Source organism: Cygnus atratus, chromosome 3 (assembly GCF_013377495.2).
Source record: "Cygnus atratus isolate AKBS03 ecotype Queensland, Australia chromosome 3, CAtr_DNAZoo_HiC_assembly, whole genome shotgun sequence".
Lineage (NCBI taxonomy): Eukaryota > Metazoa > Chordata > Aves > Anseriformes > Anatidae > Cygnus > Cygnus atratus.
Window position 1 is genome coordinate 51942389 of NC_066364.1, and position 26766 is coordinate 51969154.

General features: G+C 36.9%; 1 protein-coding gene and 1 long non-coding RNA gene across 2 annotated transcripts in view; one reads left to right on the forward strand and one right to left on the reverse strand.

The window, feature by feature from the left end:
• The window catches only part of NT5DC1 (5'-nucleotidase domain containing 1), a 152556-nt gene that overhangs the window by 31958 nt on the left and 93832 nt on the right, over positions 1-26766 (forward strand). The window lies entirely within an intron of this gene.
• LOC118244122 (uncharacterized) overlaps positions 24234-26766 on the reverse strand; it is a 38552-nt gene continuing 36019 nt past the window's right edge. Inside the window, exon 5 of the long non-coding RNA XR_004777462.2 lies at positions 24234-26315. This is a non-coding gene — a long non-coding RNA (uncharacterized LOC118244122). The remainder of the gene's footprint in view (positions 26316-26766) is intronic.

Genomic DNA, 26766 nt, shown 5'->3' on the forward strand with positions numbered 1-26766 from the left:
GAGCAGGTAAGTGCTTCCCCAACTAGTGAAATCAGTCCAGATACCAGGGACAGACAGACAGGGACTCCTGAACTCAGGATAGGCAGCCTGACCAAAGCTGGTTTCCGAAGATGATAGTTTCTGATGCTGCTGTTGCTGCGGTAAGTGGTGGAAAAACAAAACCAAAAACTGAATTCTTGCTGGAGGTGAAGTTAGAAGACATTTCGGCTGAATATGAGCCAGCAGTGTGCTCAGGTGGCCAAGAACGCCAACAGCATCCTGGCCTGTATAAGAAGCAGTGTGGCCAGCAGGGCTAGGGAAGTGATTGTGCCCCTGTACTCGGCTCTGGTGAGGCCGCACCTCGAGTACTGTGTTCAGTTTTGGGCCCCTCGCTACAGGAAGGACATGGAGGTGCTCGAGCGAGTCCAGAGAAGGGCGACCAAGCTGGTGAGGGGTCTGGAGAACAAGTCTTATGAGGAGCGGCTGAGGGAGCTGGGCTTGTTCAGCCTGGAGAAGAGGAGGCTCAGGGGCGACCTTATCGCTCTCTACAGTTACCTTAAAGGAGGCTGTAGCGAGGTGGGGGTTGGTCTGTTCTCCCACGTGCCTGGTGACAGGACGAGGGGGAATGGGCGAAAGTTGCGACAGGGGAGTTTTAGGTTGGATGTTAGGAAGTACTTCTTTACCGAAAGGGTTATTAAGCATTGGAACGGGCTGCCCAGGGAGGTGGTGGAGTCACCATCCCTGGAGGTCTTTAAAAGACGTTTAGATGTAGAGCTTAGCGATATGGTTTAGTGGAGTAGTTAGTGTTAGGTCGGAGGTTGGACTCGATGATCTTGAGGTCTCTTCCAACCTAGAAATCTGTGTCTGTCTGTGTCTGTGTCTGACTTCTGTACCCACTGATGGTGAGATGTAAGCAAGTAATGAGTGCTTGAATTATATGTTGTTAAAGTGTTCTAATGTGAATATGTTTAAGCATTAATGGATTTACCGAAGATTGGTGAAGTTGCAAAGCAAGGAACTGAATCCACAAATCCCAGGTCACCATCTGATTTGTTAACCAATGAACCATTTTATTCTGTGTTGTCTGTGACAGTTTTTGTTCTTGAAACAGCTTCTCTGGCAGTAGCTTGGCTAGGGATGTAGGTGAAGGTAAAGTTTTTGGGACTGTCTTTGTTGAGCAGCTCATGGTCCATAAGCAAGGAGGAGGCTGCTCTGCTGTCAGCAGCTGCTGCCAGTGTCATGTGCCACTGCAGAAGACTTCTGAGCATTTCACCATACTAGGTGAATACGTAGATGAACCTATGTAGTATATACGATCGGGAGATACAAATGGTGTTTGCATACAATTGATTTGGAGATTAAACTACATTAAGTGTAGGTGCCTTAATCTGGGCCTGAATCCCATCCTTTCTGGCTATTTGCAGGCTGTTGGGCCTTAGTGCTGAAAAGCTGTAGTAGTTTTACTCTGTTTAGCAGTCTGGCCACAACCTGTGTTGAGCTGCTACAAAATCGGGGGGAAAGGCGTGGCAAATGCTTTATGGTCAGCTTGTGCTCTGCTCCAAGCTGGTGTGGGAATGGGCAATCTCTGGCTACAGAGATTACAAACAATAGTTTGAGATTGTATCCTGTGCAATTTGCGGTTAGGAATACTCCTTTTGCTATATATTATACTGTTGTGACTGATATCTCAAACTCACTATATTTTGAGTGTGAAACTCATATAGTTTGATTTCATTTTATTCTTGTTGCTGAATGGATTTAGTAGGTCTTTGCAGCTCTTGAAAGTAAACTTCGGAAGTATGTTGTGCAAATTGCAGGAGTTCTACGTTTCTGGTTAGAACTTAAAAAAAAACCAACTATCATAGCTATAGCACTGAAACGTAGGAGAGTGAGAATTGATCAAGATTATCCTGAAGATTATGTAAATATCTGAGGATGCTCCGGGAATCCCTCTTATTGTAGCCAACTCCAAATTTCATGGCATTTTTTACAGATTGACCTCAGCCAGAAATGAAGAGGGGTGTGACTTAAACAAGTGGCTGTCTTCCCTAGCACATATTCTAAACTATCCAAATGGTGCAAAGATATGGCCACCCACAAGCTGTCGATTCCAGTTGGAAGGCTAGTATTGCTGCCTGTCTGCAGAGGAAGAAATGTCATGATGATCAGGAAAGATTTTTAAGCTGTATAGAAAACGAGGGAGGATGTATATAAACCCTGAGAGCTCTGTGACATCTTGCTGTGTTACTCTATGTTATTTTTCAGCAGAAATAATAGCAGCGAAGAAAAAACAAGGAAAATGTGGGATCTGCGAAGCTAGGGCTAAAATGAATGCTGTTACATGAGGTGTTATGTATATCTTGCTTGATACATTTTATTCATGCTAGGTTCATCATGTCATTTATCATTAAATCTGGTAGCTTCAATTCAGCATTGCCTTCTTGCCATTATGTGGCCTATTAGGTTATGCAGTTCTGCACTAGCAGCAAAGCAAAGCTTTGTCTTTATATTTGCAATCTCATTGTGCATGTTAACTTCTTTTAAAGGTACTTCACATTTTTTGCATAATTGAGAAATAGAGTTAAGTTACAGGAATGAGATTTCAAATTTGCTTTTTGGATTGAAACCCTTTCATTTACCAGGTCGAAATACTTATATACAAAGCTAAGTACCTTTAAACTCTCTCCGTTTTTTCATAACCTAAAATAACACTGTTTGTCAGTTGAAATATTAGGTCACCAAGAACGCACGTTAGGTCATTGAGAGAACTTATTGTTTCAGAAAATAAACCTCCTGTGTAACCTATGGTGGGATGTATTTGCTTACCTAAGTATTAGTAAATAAAAGTAAAATTAAAATTAGTAGCATTTTTTTTCCTGGTTCCTTTTTATACACGTCTAAATCTAGAGCATTTCTGGTATGTCCTGTGTGCATAAATTGTAGTGGGTTTCAGAGCTGGATTCTACCTTGGGCTGCTGATGACCGCAGGATGTTTATGTGAACTGTACTGCTTCTGGCAGACTTCTTTCTTACAGGCCTTCAGGCAGTACTTTATTCCTGAGACACTCATGTAATTTAGAACTGGTTTTTGTTTGTTTGTGCACCAAGAGTTTACAGGTACTTTAAGGGAAAATGTATTTAAGGTAGTCATGCAGTGAGTTCCAACACTACTGAAAAACTGGGAGCTAGCAGGCTGGCAGGAGCACGGGCAGAATTTCTTTGACATGCGAAATAATCTCTGAACAACATTAAAAACTATTTACTAATAGTATACAATAGCTTTAATACCTTTTCCAGTTGCTGGGAATCAAAAGTGCTAAATAAAGATCAGACAAACTTTTGCATTTGCAAATGAATGTCAATTTCACAAATGTAGTGGACGTGGTTCTGTCATGTTCTTTCTAGAACTGCTTTGGAATATTTAAGCTTATTCTGGATCATCTTTTAGGTGCAGAGAGAAAGATCTCCTTGTAAAGACTCATTTTGTCTAAGAAAACAATCCTTGGTTTCTACAGAATTTGATTAGAAGCTGTTGCAATGATGTTACCTATGAGTCAGCCACTGAGGAATAAATGATCTGGCCCATCCAGACTTTACCAGCTCCTTGTACCCCTTTAGCACAGCACTTTCCTCTGCTAATGCATTTATGTCATGTGGCAGTCCTCTTCTGTTGTGCATGGAAGGCACGTAAAAAGCATCTCTTAAGTTTCTGTTCTTGTGCTTGGAGAACAAAGCAAACAAGTTTATACTCTGCTACTGCCTCTTCCAAAAGAAACAGTCTCTCTCTCTTTTGGGGAGTGATCCATTAAATGTCTGAGTAGCTGTGAGGTCTCAGGGTCTGCCTTACAAGACATGTGGCTGCCAAACTCTAGTTAGTCTGTACTATGCCTATACAATCTGAAATTTGTAATAGTTGTATAGAATTTCATCACAATGGCAGAAGTGATATTTTGCACATTAGAGCAACGTGTAACAAATTCCAAATCAAAGCAAAAAAAAGGGGGGACTTGGAGCTGCTTTGCAAAATGGGTGTACAGAACTAGGGCAGAAATTTTACTCCTAATATTTTCATTAAGGAATGGACAAACCATTTTAAATGAACCTTTCTGAAAAAAAGTATAAGCTTGTGGTTGGAATGGTGAAAATTTGCCAATGTTCTAATTGTCTGTAAACAAAATCTTGAGGAAACTTCACACTTCCCATTAGAAATGAAGCAAATGGTGTTATAACATCTGGTAGCTATTTTAATGGTTATGCTACTTTCCCTTATACTTCTACAATTAAGGGCACCTGTTTTTTGTTGTTTCTTGTTTGTTTTTGAAGCAAGCTACCTTTATCTACTTTTTATTAAAGACATAATATTTAATATTATTATAAAGATCTGTTTAATCTAAAAAAAAAGTGTTTTTGAAAGTGCTTTGTATAAAGATTATAAATTGCTATGAATTAAATCTTCACAAGAGAAAGAATGCAAATGTTTTGTATGTACCCTCTTTAATTCCATAAGTCAAAGCTTGATCATTTGTCATTTCTGCTTTCTCTCTCTTTACTGATATTTATTTTCCTCTGAGAATCTAAACTAGTGCTCTGGAAAAGTTTTTCACAAGTACATCAGCTTCAGGCTTCCTGTGAGGCTTTCTTCTCTTTTTCATCCCAATCATTTATGAATTTTGCATCTGGAGAACTTTTTGAAGATGAGTATTTGAATGTTCCCGGCACTTTTGGAAAAAAAAAAGTTTTTCACCTTTGAAGTACAAAAACAATGACAAAGTTGTTCAGAACTTCAGAACTCAGAACTGTGGTGTGGTTGTGGGTTTTTTTTGTTTGTTTGTTTGTTGTTGTTTTTTTTAATTGTGTTTTCCCAAGATCTGGCATTTATTTTCTTTAGTCTGGTACAAAATGTCTGCTCTGGATTTTAGTTGTTGTCTTTCAATGTTAGGATTTAAGATGCTTTCTATATTCTATATATTCTATATTTCTTTCTGTATTGTCTGTATTCTTGGAGCTGATTGGACTATTAATTCTGTGTACTATATATATTTCAGAACAATCTGTAGAGGACTGTAAATATGGTTAGAGTTATCAATATCTCTTGGGGAGCATCCCTGCGAGGGGGAAATATGGTCTTGCCACAATGTGTAAGACCATATTTCAGAAGTGTTCTGTTATACAAAGTAATTTAAATGACATTTAACAGGTATATAAATGTGTGCCATCATTCTGTGATCCATGTTAATTCTTCACCTATTTTCTTTGGAAGCATGAAGGGACACACTGCAATGATAGAAGATTCTGATATACCCTACAGCAACAAAGGGATTTGTTCATTTGTTTTGCTTTGTGGGTTTTTTAAGTAGAATATAATTAGTATAAACAATGTGTATAAGCATTTTAAGAATACCCTTCTTTGCTGTTCCTCTACTTTACTGCTGATTTTTTGAAAGCCTGTCACTTACTGAATGGTGCTCTCCAAAGCTGACAAAAAGCAAAATGGCAAACTGTAAAGAAACAGCTTTCAGTCTATCCTCTTTCCAGCAGTATGTCAGAATGTGGTTTTACTCCCTTTAGCGCTGCAGGATTTCTTCCCTGAAGATTCTTTGGGCTGGTATATGTACATGTAGATGGACTAGACTCTTATATTTTAGCTAGAAATGTGAATGCTACACATTTCACATAAAACATGTACTCAATAGTTTTTATAAGTGAAGTATTTTACAAATACTTTTTTACAAATGAAGGCTTGTCTCTGTATTTCAGTAAATCTTTCTTGTCTCTGCATTTTAGTAACTCTTTCTAATTTTTTTCTGTCTGCTTCTCTATGCTTCATCATACTATTTACTGTGTTCTATCTATGCCATTTAACATAGCATGAGTGAAAAAAAATTGCTCCTTATATCTGCTCTTCAAACTCCTGCGTTATCAGGAGTTCCTTTAAGCCAAACAGCATGAGTAGGGTGAGTGTCTTTTTCTGAAAAACAAGGCCCAGACAGAGAAGGAAATAAGTTTTTTTAAGCTGTCTGAAATAGAGACTTCAGATAACAAGAAACTGCAATATAATATACTATATTCTTGCTGTAAATTGTCTGACTCTGTTGACATGGAATTGCTACTTTTAAATAGAAAAAATTAACAAGCATCTGATTTTGGTCTTATTTCAGTCTACTTAAACATCCATTCAAAAATACTATATCCAAAAGTCAATATTTAGCATTAGACCACAGAAGATGCTGGTTTGCCTGTTGACTTACTTTAGAATGTGTTCCTATAAAAATACAACCGGAGACAAAAGCCAACAAATATAAAACTTCAGAAGGAATCACTACCTACTTCTGGTGAAAGCTTTGTATTTTCTAGTTTTATTACTATAATTTCCCCTCGTGCTCACTGAGACCAGAATTTTCAGTCTGTTTGGTCTTAAATAGCACCTTTCCATTCAGCAGAGCAGAAGGTCATTTCAGTTTGAGTGCTAGGCTGGATGTATTGGATAGAAGTCAAGTTTTATGTTTCTCACTCTTTTTACTTGTAGGCATACAAAAAAAAAAAAAAAAAAAAAAAAAAAAAGCCTTCTTCTTGGCTCTGAGCTCTGAGAACCTGCAGAGTGACTCAGGCTTGTGATGAAATGTTTCTGTTGTGATGGCAGCCCAAGAATGCTATCTGCTCAATCAGGTCAGCTTTGGAATTGAGGGCATTTTTCTTTTGTTTATGTCCATGAACTTGACAAGAGCTTCTTCCAGCGGGGGGGGGGGGGGGGGGGGGAGAAAAAAAAAGGATGTTTTTGTTGTATGCCACTCGTTTCAGGTTTCTTCTTGCTGGTGCTCTGTCACTTGTTTTCTTCAACCAGGTTTAAACTTGGCGAGAGTGAAGAGCCTTCTTGCTGTCTGAGAAATCACTACCAGGTTTCACAGTAATTCTCTAGAGTCTTGGCATGTGTCTCCAGCTTAATCTCTGTTGTGCAAAACATAATTTTAAATATCTTCAGCGGATAAAGAGAGACTGGGAAATTGTAATAATCCATTCCGACTGTCATAACACAAGCCAAAAAGCTTGTCCAGTGGCTTCTTTTTCTGCCTGAAGCTTGTGTTTTTGTATTTTAAATTAGAGCATATCTTTAAAGACATAACATCCCAGCTCTAATTGAGCTATGCATTGCTCTGGTTGCTTCACATACTTCTGTTGATTCTCAGGAGGAGAATTCCTACTTATCACTTCAGGGAGCTCTCTTTAGATTAGTTGTCATCATATCTTTCAGATGCTTGGCAGGAGTTTTCTTTTTTTGCTTTTAATGTGAATTTGATATTAGAGTATTGTGCAATGCCATTGTAGTATGCATGTAAAAATGAACTTTGCAAAACTATACCGCCTTGTTTTGATTTGGGAGACTCAGGAACTGTTGTGGCTGACTACCTCAGAGCTTAGTTTAGAAGGTTACACCATCTTCAGAGAAGGCAGCGAGGTTGGAGCTCTTCTTCCCCATACTACCCTGGGTGGACATGCTGGGCCCTGCACTTGGGGCACAACAATCCCATGAAATCGTACAGGCTGAGGGAAGAGTGGCTGGAAAGCTGCCCAGCATAAAGTGACTTGGGGGTGGATATTGGTCTATAGCTGGCTGAATACAAGCCAGCAGTGTACTCAGGTGGCCAAGAAGGCCAACAGCATCCTGGCTTGTATCAGAAAAAACAGAACTAGGGAAGTGATTGAAGTGTACTTCACTCTGGTGAGGCTGCACTTCGAATACTGTGTTCGGTTTTGGGGCCCTCACGACCAGAAGGACATTGAGATGCTGGAGCATGTCCAGAGAAGAGTTGTGAAGCCGGTGAGGGGTCTATAAAACAAGACTTCTGAGGAAGCTGGGGTTGTTTAGCTTAGAGGAGGCTCAGTGGAGACACTTATCACACTCTATAATTGCCTTAGAGGAGGCTATAGTGAGGTGGAGTTTAGGCTCTCCTCCCAAACACAAAGTGATGAGGGGGAGTGGCCTCAAATTGTGCCAGGGGAGGTTTAGGTTGGATATTAAAAGAAATTTCTTCACTGAAAGGGTTGTGCAGCATTGGAATAGGCTGCCCAGGGAAATGGTTGAGGCACCATCCATGTAGATTTTCAAGAAACGTGTGGATGTAGAACTTAGTAGCGTGGTTTAGTGGTGTGCTTTAGTACTAGGTTAAAGGTTGGACTAGATGATCTTAGAGGTCTTCTCCAACCTGAATGATTCAATGATTCTATGCCAGTCTGCTCCTCGCAGTGTACATACTACAAGAACTGCAGCTTCTTCATTCTTTAGCAGCCGTGCTGCCAAGACCCCCACCTACCTGTAGCCTTTGTAATGCTTTTACCTGAGTTTGCTGTTCCACTGTGGGCCGGTACGAGGTCAGCTGTACACCCCTGTCCCACAATAGTATGGCACACCACAACCTCAATTGGAAAGGAGAATTTGCCTCTCCACAGTTAACAAACCGCTTTCCTCCGTATGCGTATTCCAGGAATTGGTTTCTGTAAGGAAGGTGCAATCTTCTACCTCAGATCTGCTTCTAGAACTTCCTCAGGATTTAACTTCCATGTGTGGTTTCTTTCTGGTGGCCCCAGGCCATAGGAGGATTTAGGTCCATGGCTGTTTGTGTCAGGAGAATTGGCCACTCATGGTCTAGATGTGAACATTTGAATTGTACACCAAATGGTGCAAAAGATTGCAATGCTCTGTGTTTTACTAGTTAGATTACATCAAAAAATGCATAAACCAGAAAAAATGGTATGAGTTAATTAAAAGAATTTACATAGCCAACTTTTACATAACTCTTAGGATACTTTCTTCACAGGAAATTACTATTCCAAGTATTTCCTTCTTCCTTTTTTTTTTTAAATCTTGACAAGGAGCCATATGGCAAAATACCAAGTCACAGAAAAGTGTTCCTTCTCTTTAATGAGATTTAACAGATCATACTTCAGGTTTTACATATTAAAGTATGTAAATTTTTACTATATAATTTGTTTAGGAATTCATGTCTTATAACGCATGATTTTCTAAAGCTATGTTCGGGGATTTATAAAGCACTTTTATTTCTCTATTGCTTAATAAAAAAATGAACAACAACAACAAAAATTATTATGAAAGCTTTTATTTTTCATCTGCTGTATTCCATGTGTATCTCTCTTAGCTGCTTGGGGTCAAACTCAAAACACTAAGGCCTTCATAGAAGTAAGAAGGCTTTGATATAACCTAAAAGCATGCGAGTAGCTGTCTGGTGCTTTTCCTTGACATTTCTGCTTTTCCTATATTTATTGAACTATAGTAGGTTGTCAGGTTTCCAGTTCATCTAGTTAACGGATGACTTCATGGTCTATACATTTTTAGATAATTGCTTTTTTGTCAGATGGCTTCATCTTTTTTGCTTAGTTTCTTGTCATTTAGAATGTTATCCTATGGTCAATAATCTCTAGCTGTTTTTATGAACAAATGTGCAGAATGGTTAAGTGGATTATTATATACCATGTTGTTAAAGGTAGAGGCCTGCATTTGTAAGGACTGCAACTTAGAATTGATTTCAGCAGGCTGGCAGTGCCTGAATACCTTTAAGGATGTTTTTCTTCATTCGTAGGCTGCTTGAAGATATGTTTTAGCCTGAGGCAGATTTCACAAACACCTGCCCAGAATTTTATCTCATTTCATTAGGAGCTGTGTTATTAATTTTGGGCAGCAGAAATTTTATAATGTCTTCTAGCACATGCTTGGATTGTAGGCTTGTTGATATATGTTACACGTAAAATCATTTTTATCCTTTGTTAATTATGATACAATTCAGTTAGGCATGAACATCAGTTCTGTACTTGCCAGTCAGAATGAGCAATTGTCAGGTTTCAGAAGAATCTTACAAAAACAGCTATCGTGTGCTCTCCCTGAAAAGGTACTATGCTGGTAAAATTGGAGCTTTTATCTCCCTTTCTGTGGACAGGGGAGTATTTTAAATACGTACACAATTTGGTTATATAGACTTCAATGCGATTAAATATTGTTTCAGTCCCAGTTTCTTTAATTCCCTACCTCCATTGTTGAGTTTTCTAAATGCTGATGAGTCAGTTTGAACTTTACCCGATGATGTTTTTTGGTCCTTGTCTGTTGGTTGATGATGTTTGTTGGATGATTTTCCTGTCCTTTTGCAAGTAACTTGTATTTTGCACGACTGACTTACTGAAGCATCCGAGTCAGTAAAAACAGAAGAAATGCCCAGTGGGGCTGAGCTGTGCTCCTCTTAGCCCACTGTCCTGTCTCCGACATCAAGACCAGATATATTTCAGGAAAGCACACAAACCTGGAAATGTTATGTGCAGACTGAAGCAAGCTGTTGAGGTAAAATATAAAACTTCATTTAACCCTTCTGTTGATTACTGATGGACACAGATAAGGTTGACCTTACTGAACCAGACTTGAAGGTTTGCGTTTACACAATCATTTCATCTCACTTCTCCCACCACGTTCAGTTAGGAGAAGACAGAAACTAATCAGTTAAGTAAGTATTGTAAGCTGTGTTGTTGCATAGTGTCGTTTATGGTTTCATTTCTATATTTTCACTTTTAACTTCAGAAATGCTTGCATTTCACTGCTGGATTGAAGGCCTTTTTAAAGTCTGAGGCCTAAACTCTTAAATTTTGTGTTAATTCCCAAGTGAAGCATCAGATGGTTCATTCATTATGTGAGGTGGAGTAACGAATATATACTTTTCTAGTCTGACTGTCCTTTGATGTCTTTTCTCATGCCCATCTTTTCTTACCTTGTTCCTTTCCTTCCCTTCCCTTTGCTACTGCTACATTCTTCCCTCCTGTTTCTCATCTGAAGCCTGCTTCTTTCTTAGTCTCAGATCCTTTTTTTTTTTCCAGCAAATTGTGCCTCTTGATTTCTCCTATTTAGAAGTCCTTCCTCTCTCTTGTGCTGCTGTTCAATTGAAAATTCCCACATTTTCTTTTTTATAAGCCAAATAAGAACTTGCTTATGCATGACATATCTTTCATTATATATCTCATAAAGCTTCTAAATAAACGTTCTATAAATACTTAGTTTTGGTCATCATGTGTCCCAATGTCTGCATGTCCCACACAGGATGAAAGTAGCTGTCTGATTGACCACCTTGTGTCACTGGCAGGATCAGGAGAGACCCCCTGCTATTGGGAAGAGCCTTCCTCTCGCAGTCTGCTATTTGACCTATTTCACACAATCTGTTTTACCTTTCTGAAGGAACCTGATTTTTCTTAGTTTATTAGTTTCAATATGTTTTTTTCTCTCTCTCATATACTGCTTTAAAAATTAGTTGAGTGGTTCCATTTTCATACCTTTCTGTTGATCAGTTTTTTAATTCTTCCTGCTTGTTTGGACATGATCTGGATATTCTGTCTTTTAGATACAACATATGTTGTGCTACTAATATTTACATGTATATATCTGCATATACTTTATATAAGTGTACAAATTGGATAATAGAATTGCACAAATAAACTTAAAAAATAATCTTAGTTATGAAAGGTGTCTTTTGTGTATATGGAGATAGAAAATTTTCTAGCATCATCTTCTCTTCAGCGTTTGTTCCCAGCACCATTTTCAGACCACATATGAAAATCATAAATGAAGTTTTTATTACAAAAAATCCATAAGTTTTGAAGGAGTGATGTAAAAAAATGAATCCAGACAAACTTATAAAATTATATAGAAAGTATATAACCACGTATTTCTAATATTTGATTTCAACTAGCTCCTTACAAAGACATTCATCTTCTCTATTAAGTGACATCTAAGAGAGGTCTGCCAATGCCAGGCAAGCTATAGCAAAATATAGTAAATATGCTATTTAGAATATTCATCTGCAAACTGAAAAGAAAGAGAAGCATCATTCTTTTATTATCGAAGGAGTAATATTCTTTGAACTGTTCTTGAGACTTTACTCTTAGTTGTGTTAAAGTCTTTGCTTTTTCAAGTGTTTTTTTTTTTTTCTTTTTCACCAAACAAAAAAGGCAAATAATCTCCCATGGATAACCACAGCTGCAGAAGAAGCCAAAACTGTTCTCAAAAATATTTTTTTCCCTTGCAGGACATCTTGCTTAATTATATATTTGGTCCAATATTAGAAAACAGAGTAAAACAGTTTTAAGCAATGTAATCATCTTTTGAGAAATCTCAATTAATGCTTTTAAGTATAAATCTTAATTTAACTTATTTCTTATGCCTCTAAAGAGAGTTGTTCCCAAAAGCAAAATTAGAAGTAGTTTCAAAATTATTTCAGGCTCTATACACTAAAACTTGTCTCATGTACAAATGATAGGAAGCAAAATGACAGACTTTACTGTTCACCAGCGAAGATGTCTAGACTGACCCCATGCATTTGTAAGTAGAGTTTGTTGGATCTTGACTTTGTCCGTGTTGACAAAAGTCCTGCCCTAGTCAAAGGTTTTCTATTAGAATAGTCTGCTAAAATAGTCTGAAGTGTGTCATTCAAGGTGGAAAATGGATTTAAACAGGAAAGGCTAAGGTAGAAATAAAGCTGTGGTAGCAAATATGAGTCAACAAAGGAATGCTGTCAAGACTGGCAGGCCCAAAGCCTGCATGACCCACCTGAGGTATTTCAGTATTTTCAAGACAGATGCTTGACTGAACTCGCATCTGGCAAGTTCTGAGTCACCAAAACAGCTTTTATTTATTTATCTATTTATTTATTCATGTATTTCTTGCTAGAGGAGTGAGTATAAAACCCTTTCTGTGACTTGCCAAACACACACAAATAAATTTGGGACACTGATTTCTGTTTGAGACTGTGGTAGCAGGTTGTACTTTTCCTTTGACGTTATTAACTCTTCATGAGTGCTATATCAGATTATCTGGTGCTAATTTTCAGTTGACCCCAGTAGGTTTGTTGGGCTTCCATTTGAGTTACTGGGAGGTTGCCTCTTCTCCGGCAGTTGCAGCTTTATGATAGGATGCTCCTCAGCACATATCGTGCCTCTGGCCAGCTGCACGAAGCATATCCTGCCTTTTGATACTTGGGCCTCAGAGCACATGGGGACATATTTATACAGCTGGCACCTGACAAACTTCTGCAGAAGTTAAACAGGTCTTGACTAGAAGCTACGTGAGTGGTGCAATGCCTGGGCATGGAGAGATGCCTTAGCCAGGGGACATCCATGCTAGTGCAGCTAAACTGCTTGCAGATTGTCACTGCTGTGTATGCAGCCAGCTCAGGCTGTACACAGAGTCTGCTTGCACCTGCCTGTGTAGATATTTCTGCTGTGTTCAAGAGCTCGTATAGAACTGCCAGTTCTGGTCGTGTAAAAATAAATTATCAAATTACAGCAAAAAGAAATAGCGGTACTGTTACATAATCTGTGAAGAGTGGAAAAAGAATGCTGCTGGAGAGGGGAAAGAACTTTTGCACCAAAATATTTCCATCTGCATGCCAGAGCATACAAAACTGAAAATTGGCAGGAACCTCCTCCACGCTGCAGTTCTCAGTTGGATGCTTAGTGGAAAGCAGCTTTGGATCTGGATGAGTGAGGAGGCTGGAAATACTATTGTGTGTACTTAGGATTTTGGACTGAAGACCTTCTTAATACTGAGCTGAGAAATATGGTAGTTTGTATATGACAGATGCTAATGTTTGCAGTAAATATGAGTTATCTATTAAGTAGTAGGAAGCGGCAGAAACTATTAAGTACAAAGTATTGAATCTGGAGAGAATAAGCCTTGGTATCTGTTACACTGCGTTCCTAGAACTTCACTTGGTGATTGAGTGATTTTAAAGAAAGTAGAAGATAAATATTTCCACACCCATTGGAAAAGCAGATATTTTCCTTTTAGCAAAGAACATCTGTTGTAGTTAAACTTATATGTGAAATACTGTTTCTGAGAAATTGAAGTTACTACAGTTTTTACAAACAGGGCTGAAAAGTCTGAGAGTCCTTATGAATAAAAGCTCCTCATCTATATGGAAAATGAACACTTTCTTTGTATCAGCAGTGATTTTACCATAACCTCCATAGAATTAAAAATAAATAAATAAATAAATAACACAGCTTCACCCCAAGAAAAATGCGAGAGCTTTTGTCTTTCCTCATTTTAAATAGATGTTGTTTTTGTTCTGGAAATGTAGGTATATCAAAAGCCCTGCTCTACACACTAGACAATGTGAATAGCTAAATATTTGTGTAAGTGACATTAGGTAGCATTAGTCTTTGTCTCCCAAAAAGGCTAGTTCAGATAATAGTATAAGAGCTACTTTCTTTAGCTCAAAAGTTGACTCATGCTTTTATTTACTGAGTCAGCTGAATGAGTTCTGTTTACAGCACACGAGCAGCCCCATATACATACACAGACCACTCACGTGATTCAGAGAACAATTATCTTTTTGGTTAGTATGATCATGTTTTTTTTTCCCTCCGTGAAGCAGGTTGAGTTACAGAAGACAGCTTAATTTCTTTTAAAAACATTTGATGCTGTGCTGATAGAAGCAACATTATGGGGCTGATTTAAGGCAGGAGGAGCCTCCCAACGTGCTAGGAGGAGTAGTATCTACTGCTACATCAGTCAACATTATTATAAAGTACAAATTTTGGTACTCAAATAAGAATTTGATGAGGAAAAAAAATCAAGCCAATCAGTCCTGAAGGTTTTATTTTTACTTCTTCTAACTGTTTCAGTAAGATAAATAGGTATAGATACACATTTAAAAAATGATTGAACAGAAAAATATGCCTTCTTTGAGGATGAACCACAGCTTTCATACTTGCAATGTTGGCTAAATAGGATTTTTATACTAGCCAGACTTAATTCAGTGGAGTATGGATTTGCCCAAAGTAGGCATTAATTTGTTTTTAAAAAAAGGAGGTGTCCAAGTTGTTCAGTGCTAATACCTAGTTCAGTCACTGTGCTATTTTTTTTTCTGAAAATAATTTCCAGTTCAGCTATGCATAATTTTCACCTTCTCATGTATTCCAGAAGAGCATAATTTACATTGCTAGTAATACAAAGTTAGTAATTAAGTTTTATGCCTTGAAAGAGCAGCGGAAGCAGTTATATGCACAATATGATAGTTCAAGGAAGATAAAAAAGCCTGATGAAGTGAGCTCTTAGAAAATGGCATTAAATTCCTCAGTAACTACATTTCTTATGTCCTCCACAAATGGAAAGAAATCTTAACATTCTAAAATCTGTTTGTTTTTTTAAAAAAGCATTTTTTATTCAAAAAAATGTTTTGTTGGGAAAGCTTTTTGAGGTCTTTGTCTCTGAAACCCTGTTTCATCAAAATATTCATCAAAATATTATTGTGAAATGCCAGGAAGTTTGTGGCTCAGTTTCATTATGTTTCGTATGTTATTTGCTCTTATTGAAAGAAAATTGAATATATGCATGTGCGTGTATGTGACATAAAGGTATTTTGAGAAAAGAGGGCAACCTTCAACCTGGAAAAGATGACAGAAGATTAACAAATATTTTCCCATCACTAGTTTAGCCATTCCAACTTTGTTATATATGGTCAACTTGTAAATCTGTCTTTCCAAACTGGCCTTTTCCCATGAAACCCAGCATGTTTACTTTGGCTACAGAAGCTTTGCAGAGACATGGTAGGAGAGGTGGACAGTGCCAAGTTAGTTGAAAAGTACATTAAAATATTTTAAAGTGAGTGAGTAAAAACAGTGCTACTTATTTATTTCAACTCAAAGTATTAAAATATGTAACTGCTTTCTGTGGTAGTATAGAAAGAGTGTTTTTCCTCGGTGAGAATGTAAGATGCCACTGGGAGATGGCTGTTGATTATTTGTAGCCTTACAAGAAATATATTATTTTCTGTTATAAGTAGAACTATTTGAACTTGCCCTCATCTACAAACCTATTTTGTTTACTTAGCAGTTGCTGGGGAAAAAAAAAAAACAGGAAAAATCATATTAACAGTGAGGATGGAGACAATTGTTTGCCTAATTTGGTTCCAAATGTAATTTTTCGTTATTCACAACATATTTTATTATAGCTATTTTTTTAAATATGCGTTTATTTTCCTGTATGCAATAATATTTCTATATGGTAGAACATAATTACATATGTAGTTGTTACATTGTCTGTACAGTTCATTGTACATTTGTGTTTAAGGATAAAATGGAAATGAGCTCTCATAATCTGGTTGACTACCTAGAAGTAAATGAAAATAGCACCTTGCTGCAGTTGTTTGTTGAGTCCTTTTATTTTATTATTATAAATTTGAGAAGTCTACTATCTTGCATTCATTTAATTGTCTAATATTTGTATGTAATGGACAAGAGACGTAATATTTTATTGAAAACAGAAGGATTAACCCAGTCTTGGATGGTTTTCCAGAACAGCAAGAGCAATGTGGTTGTGAGAGATGATAACCCGTGTGAAATTTTGCATTAAGCTGTGTGATTGTAACAATAACATTTCTCTGTGTAACTTTCTGAACAATTTTATATTCAATTCCTTATTTCGGTAGGACAGCGGAGCTGTACAAAGGCACTTGATGGAGTGAGAACTCCATCACTGAAAATAGCTCTTTTGCTCATCACAGCACATAACAGGCATTCTGTTGGAGCAGCTTCAGCACCCTCCAGTAGCATTTGTATGTTTATATTTCACATAAAACTGATTCATTCTGTTCCTTTGTATTATGCTTTATCATAGTAGTAAGAGAAATGAATAGAGAAGACCTGGTCTTACTAAGTGACAAACAGGTGACTGTTTTCTTCCTGCATTCAGACTAGAAATCGCTCAGAAGGAAAAAGTGTTTTTAAATAACAAAAAAGGATACATAACAGAGTGCTAGAAATGCTCTTACATTTCTATTTAAAACTAAAGGTGTCTCTGAGTAATTCCCACAGATGTAAACATTATGGTTACCTTTTAAGCTTTAAAAACTTGGCCTACAATTTCACATGTGTTTTACTACAAGAATTTAAGTGTGTAGTTTAGCACAGAAAATGTCATCTGCATGGGACAGGAGAGACCAGTTGGAGAATTTAGCCCTTGTTTGTTGGAGTACCAGAGTCTTGCTCTTTTATTTCCCAATAGTGCCTACTTTTATGAGTAATTCTAGTTCAATTTAGATGTTATTTTTCTTATTCTTATTTTTCTTTGTAATATAATGCTACTTCCTAGTTTAGTTACTTTCAAGATAGTCTTTGGCCTAACAAGTTATTGGAATAAACCTAAGAAAATTGTAACAGTACGAGACATTTTTACAGAAGTTAACATCTAAAATGCCAAGAGAAGAACTTTATTCCAAATTTAACATCTGTCTCTTATTTTTAAGCTATGACTTTAAATGATTTCACACGTGTTACACAACATCTTTATCAACTGCATGTTTTTGTACCTCCTAAATTGGATCCCCAACATTTCTGCAAGACAGGTGCTTATTCGTTAATCTTTTTTCCCCAAAAATGTCATAGCCATCGACATTGTTTATGTATATTCCCAGGGAAAACTACTTAATTTTGTAAGTAATGTGTGCTATTATGATCTGCTAATTCACAGCAACCCAGGGACAGAAGGATAAGCCACTAGCATGGGTATAGCATCCAAAGCACAATTGTATTCTCATGTAGCTGTTTCTGTGCTTTAATTTTGTGACACACGAGATAATGAATTACTTTGCAGCAAAACAGTAGTGTGTGAATATGTGCTTAGTAGCCTGTGGCAAATGTGAAATTATATGAGTAACTATAGCGTTTATCTTTATGGTCTAAGTCAGTGTTTCACAGCTGAGCCCATCAGATGTGCTGCTGCCACCAAAAGGTCTTCTTTGCCCTGGCTCTGTCCTCTTCTCCCCATCCTGTGCTCTTCTCCTTCCCCTGTGCCTTGTGTGGTAACTGTCAGGTTCTTCTTAGATAGTTAAAATTGAGATAGCTTTAACTGAGATAGCTAAAACTGACCAAATTTGTTCGCTGGTTTAGTTTTCTTCCATTTTAGACAATTAAAGAATGTCACAGAGGGTTTCATCAGCATTGGATGGAAGGAGCGAGAACAGATCCAGGAATCATTTGTCATGTTTATATCTTACATAATTCAAGTATGAAAGTGCCTGAAGTTAAAATAATTCTGAATCCCCTCACTTTTCATGAAGTATTTTAATTAATTTTTAATTTCTGCCTGTAAACCCATTATATGTGTTTTATTGCAAACTTGTTACCATTTTCCTGTCCTCAACAAAAATGCTGTTTCAAGGGAAATGGAATGAGACCACCATACAGAAATGTTTGTCATATAATAAACATCATAGGAAGAAGTGAAAAATGGAGCATAAAGGTGACAGAAAGAAAATTGTCACGTATTGGCAACAGCTAAGTGAAGTAGAAAGAAGCATGAGGGAGCAGGAAAGTGTGCAAGAAGAAAAAGAGAGAGCAATACAAAAGGAGGCAGAGTGGAATGTTGGAAGTGTGTTCCCATTGTTCAAAAAAACAGCACAACTTTGCATATGCCAAACAGAAGATCAATATCTGTGTATTCACTGAAACACAGGCAACGTGATCAAATCTATTTAAAACTTCTGGCTGTAGATGATTCCATAAAGAAACTGTCATAAGAATGTCATGACGTACTTTGTCGAACAGATGTCCCAGCAGACTTACAATAGTCCTAAGCAAATGCTTGAGGAAGAGGAGGAACAGCAAGGCATAGAGAATAGTTCTAAAAGATGAAAAGATCAAAAGCCTTTTCAATTTAGTTTTAATTTCATGTTTCTTGGGATTTCAGTCACAGCATTTGAATATTTGGAGTTGACGATACTTGTGTGCTAAGTGCACCTATCATGCTGTCTTCTTTTTAGATCCTGATAAAAACTCGTTTTCCTGCTAACTCTTGGTTACCAGATTGGTTATAAGATAGATAAGATAATCATTAGGTAATGGATATTTAAATATAGATGCTTTATCTCAATGCGATTTAGATACTGTTAGATTCTAAATATCTAAATGAGTGCCTAATAGTATAAAGGTGTTATTAAATGTCCCAGTTAAAATGTGAATGAAATTGATTTAATTGAATGTGAACAAAAGAAGAAAAAAAAAAAAAGGAAAGGAAAGGTGCTGCTCAAGATAATGCCCCAAACACAGACTACAACCACTGCATGTGATGCTTCCTTGGAAACACTAAGCCATCGTCTAACGTACAGATGAGTCACATTATTCTCATTTTGATTCTGTCTGCTTTAGAGTTGATCATTGCATGCAATTTTGCTCTCCATGGCCAATTCTGATTTTTAAGGCATCCAGTGTGTACAGCCTATCTTTCTTCATTTATTACCTTCACATTTACATCATTACTGGGAAAGACAACCTCTGTTATTCAAAGAATCCATGCATTATTTGTTGCTGGGTAGGGAGCTGTGAGGAGTGGCACTTCTGAAACATTACTCCCCAAAATTACTTCCTGAGACTTAAACAGATTCTGTCTTAACAGATCACTGGTACAGGCCCAAGGTTTGTCTTTCTGCAAAAGGCAGACATTCTTAGTTAAATTTAGTTAAATATCAAGACATTTCTCCCAACATTATTTTATGTTATTTCTTTGTGTAAATTGCTGAATAGATATTTTTTTCACTACTATTTCCTCCGAACCAGTAGGCACTGGTGTTTTATTTATTCTGTGTTTTCCACTTGTAAAGCATTAAGTCTTACAGACAGATAAACACTGAGCTAAAAGATAACCTTCGAATGATTTAGCCAAATTTTTGTTCCTCTATTTCATGTTCAGAAACTATTTTCAACTGATTTAGCTTTTATTCAAGTTGTGTTATTTGTCTTTTCCCATGTTTCACAAACAATATTCAGTGAGTATCTTAGAATTGTTGCTGAAGTTGAGTTGTTTTACACCAAAAGCACAATCTACATAGCCGATATTTTTAATGAAAGAACTTAAATGTGTGATTTCCTGATTATTCTTGATGAAACTGATCACTTCTTTCTTCAATGTGAAAGCTGACGGTCTCAGAGTAGCTGGCTACATGTGTGCAGTACCCGCGGTACTTCTGCCCAGAGGCATCATTTCTGAAAGTGCTTCCTCTCTCCAGTGTGAGTGGAGGACTGTATCATAGCTGATGCGGGCCAGCCATGCAACACAGACGGCATAACTGAGAGGTACTACTGCAGTATTTTCAAGTTTAATTATTTTTGCTTTCAATAAAAATTTTCCAGTTTTTCAGTAGCATAATTTCTCATACCCCTATTGTCAAGGCACTCAAAAAGTACTCTAGTAGAAGGAATGTTTAAAGTGATTCTTTGTCTTTCAAGACGGCTGGTACTTATAAAAGGTTCATAAGTAACCTTTCCCTGAATTGTGTAGTGAATGAATATGAGAGTGGGCTTTCCAAATTACAATAAAATTTTGGAGATGAATAATTAAACTGTTGCTAGCGATGGCGAGGATAATGGAATGAGTCCTTTCAGAGCATAAAATGTTGAAGAAAAATCACCATTAAGTCAGTGATGACAGCAGTGAATCTGAACGAATTTTCTGAATTGGTTTGGTAAACATCCCTTTTCTCATCCCCCAAATAATTAACAACCATTTCCATCCTTAATCTTAATTAAATTTGGGGAAGTCAAATGTATCAAATCTTTAATTATGAAATATATTTATGCTTTGAACTTGACTCAGAAAATGACTTAATGCAAAAATAAATAGCTCTAATGCTATTTCTTGAAAAGCATTCAAAATGAAAATTAAGCACTTGGAGCCACTGATGTGATTGGTAACTAATAACGTACTGCCCTGTGAAAATTGCACATGAGGCATTGATAACTGATTCATAACTGAAAGATCAGGCTGAGTCCACTGGAAAATAGTCATAAAGAGGAAGAGGCTGGTGATCTGTAATCTCCCATATGTTTGCAGAAAACCACTGAGCTTGAAAAGAAGCTGAAAAGCAATTCTGGTGCTGGAGGAGCCAAGAATAAGGTTCTTTGCTGTCAGAGTTAAACTCAGTGAAAGTTCAGGCTGTCTCCAGTGCAAGATTTGCTTACCACATTAGACAATCCAGAGCAGATCACATACATGAGATATAAAGGTAATTCGGTAAAGCAGCTATGGTAGTTTGATATTGCTAATTCCTTTATGCTGTAAGTGATCTGCAAATTACTTGACAGGCTTTTGAAGTGTCACCAATATGGTAATTGTAGGCTATGCCTGTATTAGTAAATTGACCTGTGCCAGACACCTGGAAGTCTGTTGTCTACACTGGTAAGTTGTTAAACTCTCCTTGTCATCCTTTGGGCCTAAACAAGTTGTCATGCTCCCAGGTAATCCGTAAGCACACTTTTAGAGTTACAGAATTTGGCAGGATAGCAAATTTCCCAGCAGGCGTTTGAATAGAGGCTTTTAACCTTTTTTCTTTTTTAGTACTGACTACTGTGGCTATGACCAGACTGTGCCAATTGGCCTCAAGGTCAGAAGGCAATGGTGCTCTGCAGTTTACTAACCATAGAAATAGAGGGGGAAGTACCAAAACACAACAGGATGTTCTGGAAGCTGTGAAAAATACATGGACACCAAACAGCAAGTGCTTTAACAAAAAATGTTTTCTAAAAAAAGGTGTTCATAGCAAAACAATATTTGATACAATTAAGTTAATTTGCTGATTCTTAAATGAAGATCCATATAAGGTACATTTATTATGTCAATCCACCCCATAAATGTCTTAAACAACATTGTTAATTATATCTGTAAATAATAGCTTTAACTAAACTGAGGTAACAGCTTGAAGTAAGTAGTAGTGCATAGCAAATAAGCCCTGGTGGAATAGAAAGATAAATAAAAATCTTAAGATTTAACTTACATGTGCACTTAAACACTTTGGAGATCTTTAAGGCTGTGAATGGAAGATATGCTGAATCTTTAAAAATTGCATTCAGTAACTGATTATTAGGGGAAATTAAAACCAAATCAGCAACAGCTGTGTATAGGGAAAACAATATTGTTTGGTACATTTCTCTCTCCCTCCATCTTACATTATTAAAGATATTCTCCTTTGATGTATACCACAAAATAATTTAGCCCAAGATTATTAAATTGCATACTTTTCTTTCTGCAAGCTGCTTTTAAAAGGCAAAATTATCAATTTGCATGGCAAGCCATGCTGAACTTCTACCAACCACAAAGTCTTAAGTCTTTAATTTTAGGAAGGCTACATGATCTATCAGAGAAAATTTTCTGGCACATCCATTTTAAAATGAAGGAAGGGGCTTCTGCACTTTCTAACAGGCTGCTTGGATCTTCTGCACAAATACAAATTTTGCTGTTACATTTGAAAGTATTATTGGCTTCCTTACATGAAAAAAAATGTGTTTAAAAGTAAGAGGTTTTTAATTCTTAATAATTTGGGGAGACAATACAATTTAGGCATAAAGGAAGGATATTTTCTTTGTTGTGCTTTCCAGCTCTCCCTGATTTTAATACTGCTTCTGTTGGTAAGGGGTGTGTGGCTAAGCTCTCTCACAAATCCCCCTGGACTGGTGGATGGGACCACTTGAGTTATGGCAAAAATTGTGATGGGGTGGCGTTTATGTGTTTCTAGGAAGGGACTTTAGGGTATCATTGCCTGTCTCTCATACAATAGCAGTGCATCTCTGAGTTCTTGATAACAGCAACCAAGCACAGCTGGCCAAGGGGCCATACATCATGCTGAAAAGCTTCAAAGGAAGAGCAGAGCAATTCTGCTGCCAACTGCCGGTGTGTGACACAAGTGGGAGAGCAAGGGGTAGTCTCATGGTCAGTATGCAGATCTCTGCAGGTGACAACTAGTTGCAGCAGACCGCCTGGACCATCCGTGTCATAGATGGTCCCTAAGACCATGTTGGGGTACAGGATGAACCATTTGAATAGACCCTCCCTAGAGAGGTGGTGAGCCATTTCAGAGTTTGTAGTATCAATCCAACTGCATGTGGTCCCAAACATTAAGATTCAGTCTTGAGCCCTGAATCAGGTTAGATGCATGTGTCTAACTTTAGAAGTGCTGATCATTTTCTCCAAGTGTCTTCACTGGTTTTATTTTGTTACATAGGAGTGGAAACACCAAAAAAAATATTGAGCACAGTAAGTCCAGTTTTAGGAGCTACAAGGCTGGACTGAGAGAAGGTGAATTTTGATATGAGCAGATTTTAGGTGCAGCAGGGGATCAGAAGGAGTGGATCAGGGAAAGAATAATTATGGGGGAGTACTTGGGTGACAGAAGCTTAAGTAGGAGAATTTGATGGTAAAAGGATTGGAAAGAAATTAGAAGTAGAGGGGAAAAACAAGATGTTTTGGGGGAGCATTGTGGATGAGGGAAAGCTTTAAGAATCTCATTTTCCTTAAGCAAAGGTAACAAATGAAAGTAGCACTCTTGTTCTCTCCTGGATTCTCTACTTCCACGCTCTTCTTGTGTAGAAAGGCTGTGGAAAATCAGCAAAAGCTGCAGTTGTGACAGCCTTTATGCTTTTGTTTTACGCACTCATTTTGGAGCACATTCACGTGCAAGTGTCCTGGTGTTTCCATGCAAGACCAAGGGTACATATTAGAAAACCTTATGGCCAAAGTGGTAGTAGAACTGGTTCAAACGCTTTTAAGTAAATATGCTAGAGATATAACATGGTATAAAAGATCATAATGTAAAATAATATAATAAATATAACAGTATTATAGTCCACAAGTTGAGTAGGTGTGAAGTACTTTTGAAAATATTGAGCAAACTGTAGTTCTTTGAAGTCATCACCATGTATTATTTAATTTTGGGTATGCAGGAAGTGAGTGGGAAAGATAAACCCATACCTGCACTTCACAATATGAGCTGTAACATAAGGCATGAAGATAAGGTGACAGAAAAAGTTGTGTTGGTAGCTTCCTAAGCCAAATTTGGGCCCTCCTGTAGAAATGTATAACATGGAAACTCTCTAATAAAGATTTTTTATTATTATTTTTTTAGATTGACTTTGAAAATGTTAAAAATTTGTCCATGTCTGTAGAGTGGAGCTATAGCAGTTGGCATGGTGAGGGTCATCTGGAATCTGCATTGAAAGTTTATTTTTGTCTGTTCAAATATTCGGCCAGTATTCAAATATTAAACTCCACAAGTTTTTAGGTTAGATAAAGTCCATAAGACAGTTTGTTGATGAGGAACACAAAGTTCAAAGTAGGATTTTCAGGTGCAATTTATTCATTAAAAGTTACTGGGTTTTCATAGACTGTAAAAAAAATAATAATAAAAAGAAAATCTGAAGCACAAAACCTTTTCTCCCCTTTTTGGCCAAAACCCAGCCAAATCAATTTAGAGGAAATCCTGGAATGTAACAAAAAGGGAAAAACAACAACAACAACAAAAAGAACTGGTATGCCAGTTATCAGTTCAAATCATGTTTAAAGTAAAAAATAAAGACAGTTTTCAATGCAGCCTCAATTTTAATGCTGTGATAAGCGGCTTCCAAAAAAAGTCATTTTTGTAAGCTATTCCACTTTTTTCATGTAGCAGCATTTCCAAAGCATTTAAACAATAAAAGCAACCACCAAAACAGACAAAAGAAATAAATATAAAAAGGTATTTGTTTTAAGCCTAATTTTTCATTACATTTGTGCAATACACTTTTTTGTTAAGCTCAAGCAGTTTTGCAAGCTGCTACTGTAAGTGTTACAAGGCTGCTCTGGATTATTTTAAACAGGACTTTTAAACACATAGTAAATATTCATTGTTAGTAATCTGTTAAATGATCAGGCTAGTAAAAATATAACATGATTTATCTGGAAGACAAGTAGTAGTACTTTTTTGAATTGGCTTAACAAGTAGAACAAAATCTCCCGTTTAAAATGCATCCCTTTGGAAACGAGCTAATTAACAGCAGAAGTAGTTTTCTGATTTGTACATTATGTGAAAGAATATGAAAAACATTTGAAGAAATGAAAAAACATTGAACATCACTAAATCGTTCTGCAATTCCAGCACTGAATGTAGCACGAGTGGAATACTTATTGCTATTTTAACGTTTGTATCATTTCCCGAGACTTGAATGGAATGTCTTTTTCCAACTTGCAGTAATGTGTATTACTCAATTTTTCAATGCATACTAGCATAATCATAAAATCTAAGCAAAAACCAACATATTTTATGAAGCATCTTGTTTGATGTAATAAACTTAGTTATTTTTCTCTTTAGAAAAGACTGTGTTGGATTTCCTTCTTTAAAAATAATATTGCTGGGGGAGGGTTGTCACTGCTATGTATTTTAATTATGGATCTAGTACCTTTACAGTGTCCAGCTACAGGAATTCATGTTTGTCCTACCTTTCAGTTGAATAAAGGCTGTCCCTCGATAGAGGGAGTGTCTGCTTGCCCGCTGTCACCGACAGTCACTGCTTTCTTAACTCAGAGGTGCTCCTCTTGCAGCAGGCATGATTCACAGGAGTGCTCAGCAAGCATTTCAGAAGAGTTAAAACGAGGCAGCCCTCTAATTCAAAAACCCTTTTTTGGTGGCTTTTGGACTTTATAACTTATTGAAAAGCTGAGCTGAATCATATGTTGGCTACTGAATGACGGGTCTGCCTTCTGATTCAGTTCCAGGAGAAAGTAATTTTTTGTTTTCCAGCAGAAAATGGCTCTGTATGAGAGGTGGAAGGGGACTGGGGATTCTTACTCATTTAACCTCCGGGTTATTGTTTATCTCTACTAAAGAGGAGCGTGAAATTTATTTGACACGTCCCTTTAATGTCACAGGCTTCTTAGAGAATAGAAAAACAAATTCTTTTATGTTCTGTAATTAATAAAAAATGGACAAAAAGTTATGGCATTTTCCTATGTGTGTTATTCTATTCATATCCTTGAAGCAAAACTCAGATTTCAGAAAGGGGCAATAAGCCTCCTAGAGGAGCTTACAAATTCTTTCATTTTTCTACTTCTGTGAATGTCCTACACGTACACCAGTCAGTTATAACATCTATTTTTTTTTCTTTTTATTTTTTCCTGTTAAGGAATGATAGGTAAATCCAAACTATTAGTGTCTTGGCTGGAATCCAGAGGTACAATCTCAAATCAAATATTTTCTTCTTTCCACCTTTCCATTTCCACTCCTGAATCTATTCAAATATTTGATTTGGGTGATTTGAGTATTCCATCTTTTAAACACTTCTTGCATGCCTATTGTAGTCCTATACCACACTTTCAAAGATGACTATGTTGTGCTTCATTGAATCCCTATTTTAGCTTGTTTTCTTGTTTTATCTTGTTGGATTTATCTTGTTGATATCTCATATGCTGATACTTATATTCAGCATAAACAGTTCTGTTACAGAAGGAAGGAAAATTTGCTCTTGGATTATTTTCAGTCTCTGCCATCACCCTGGAAGAAAGAAACAAAGATTAGAAAATTAAGTATAAATCTTGAAGATGAGAGTGATGGGTGTGTATCCCTTGGTTGGCATGTAAGTCTTTTTTACAGTCACTTTTTCGTTATGACATTTCTCTGAGGTCAGACTTGTATCTACACTCTAGAGTGGTTCTTACACACCATTATAGTTACAGTATCATGTTATTTCAAAATGATATATCAGAAGTTATATGCTTCTGTCAGTTTATACAGATAACCCTAATTATCATGTTCCCTGCACCTTACTTTGAAAGACATTTTAAAACATTTTCAAAATCTAGTGCAAAATACCTCAGAATTTATATATCAACATTATAACCTGCTCCATGGCCTTGACTTTTACGTAAAATGATGTGGGAAATACTTTTTATTCTCATTCTTCTCTGCATGCAGCCAAAATCTTGCAAGACTAAATTGTCTAGAT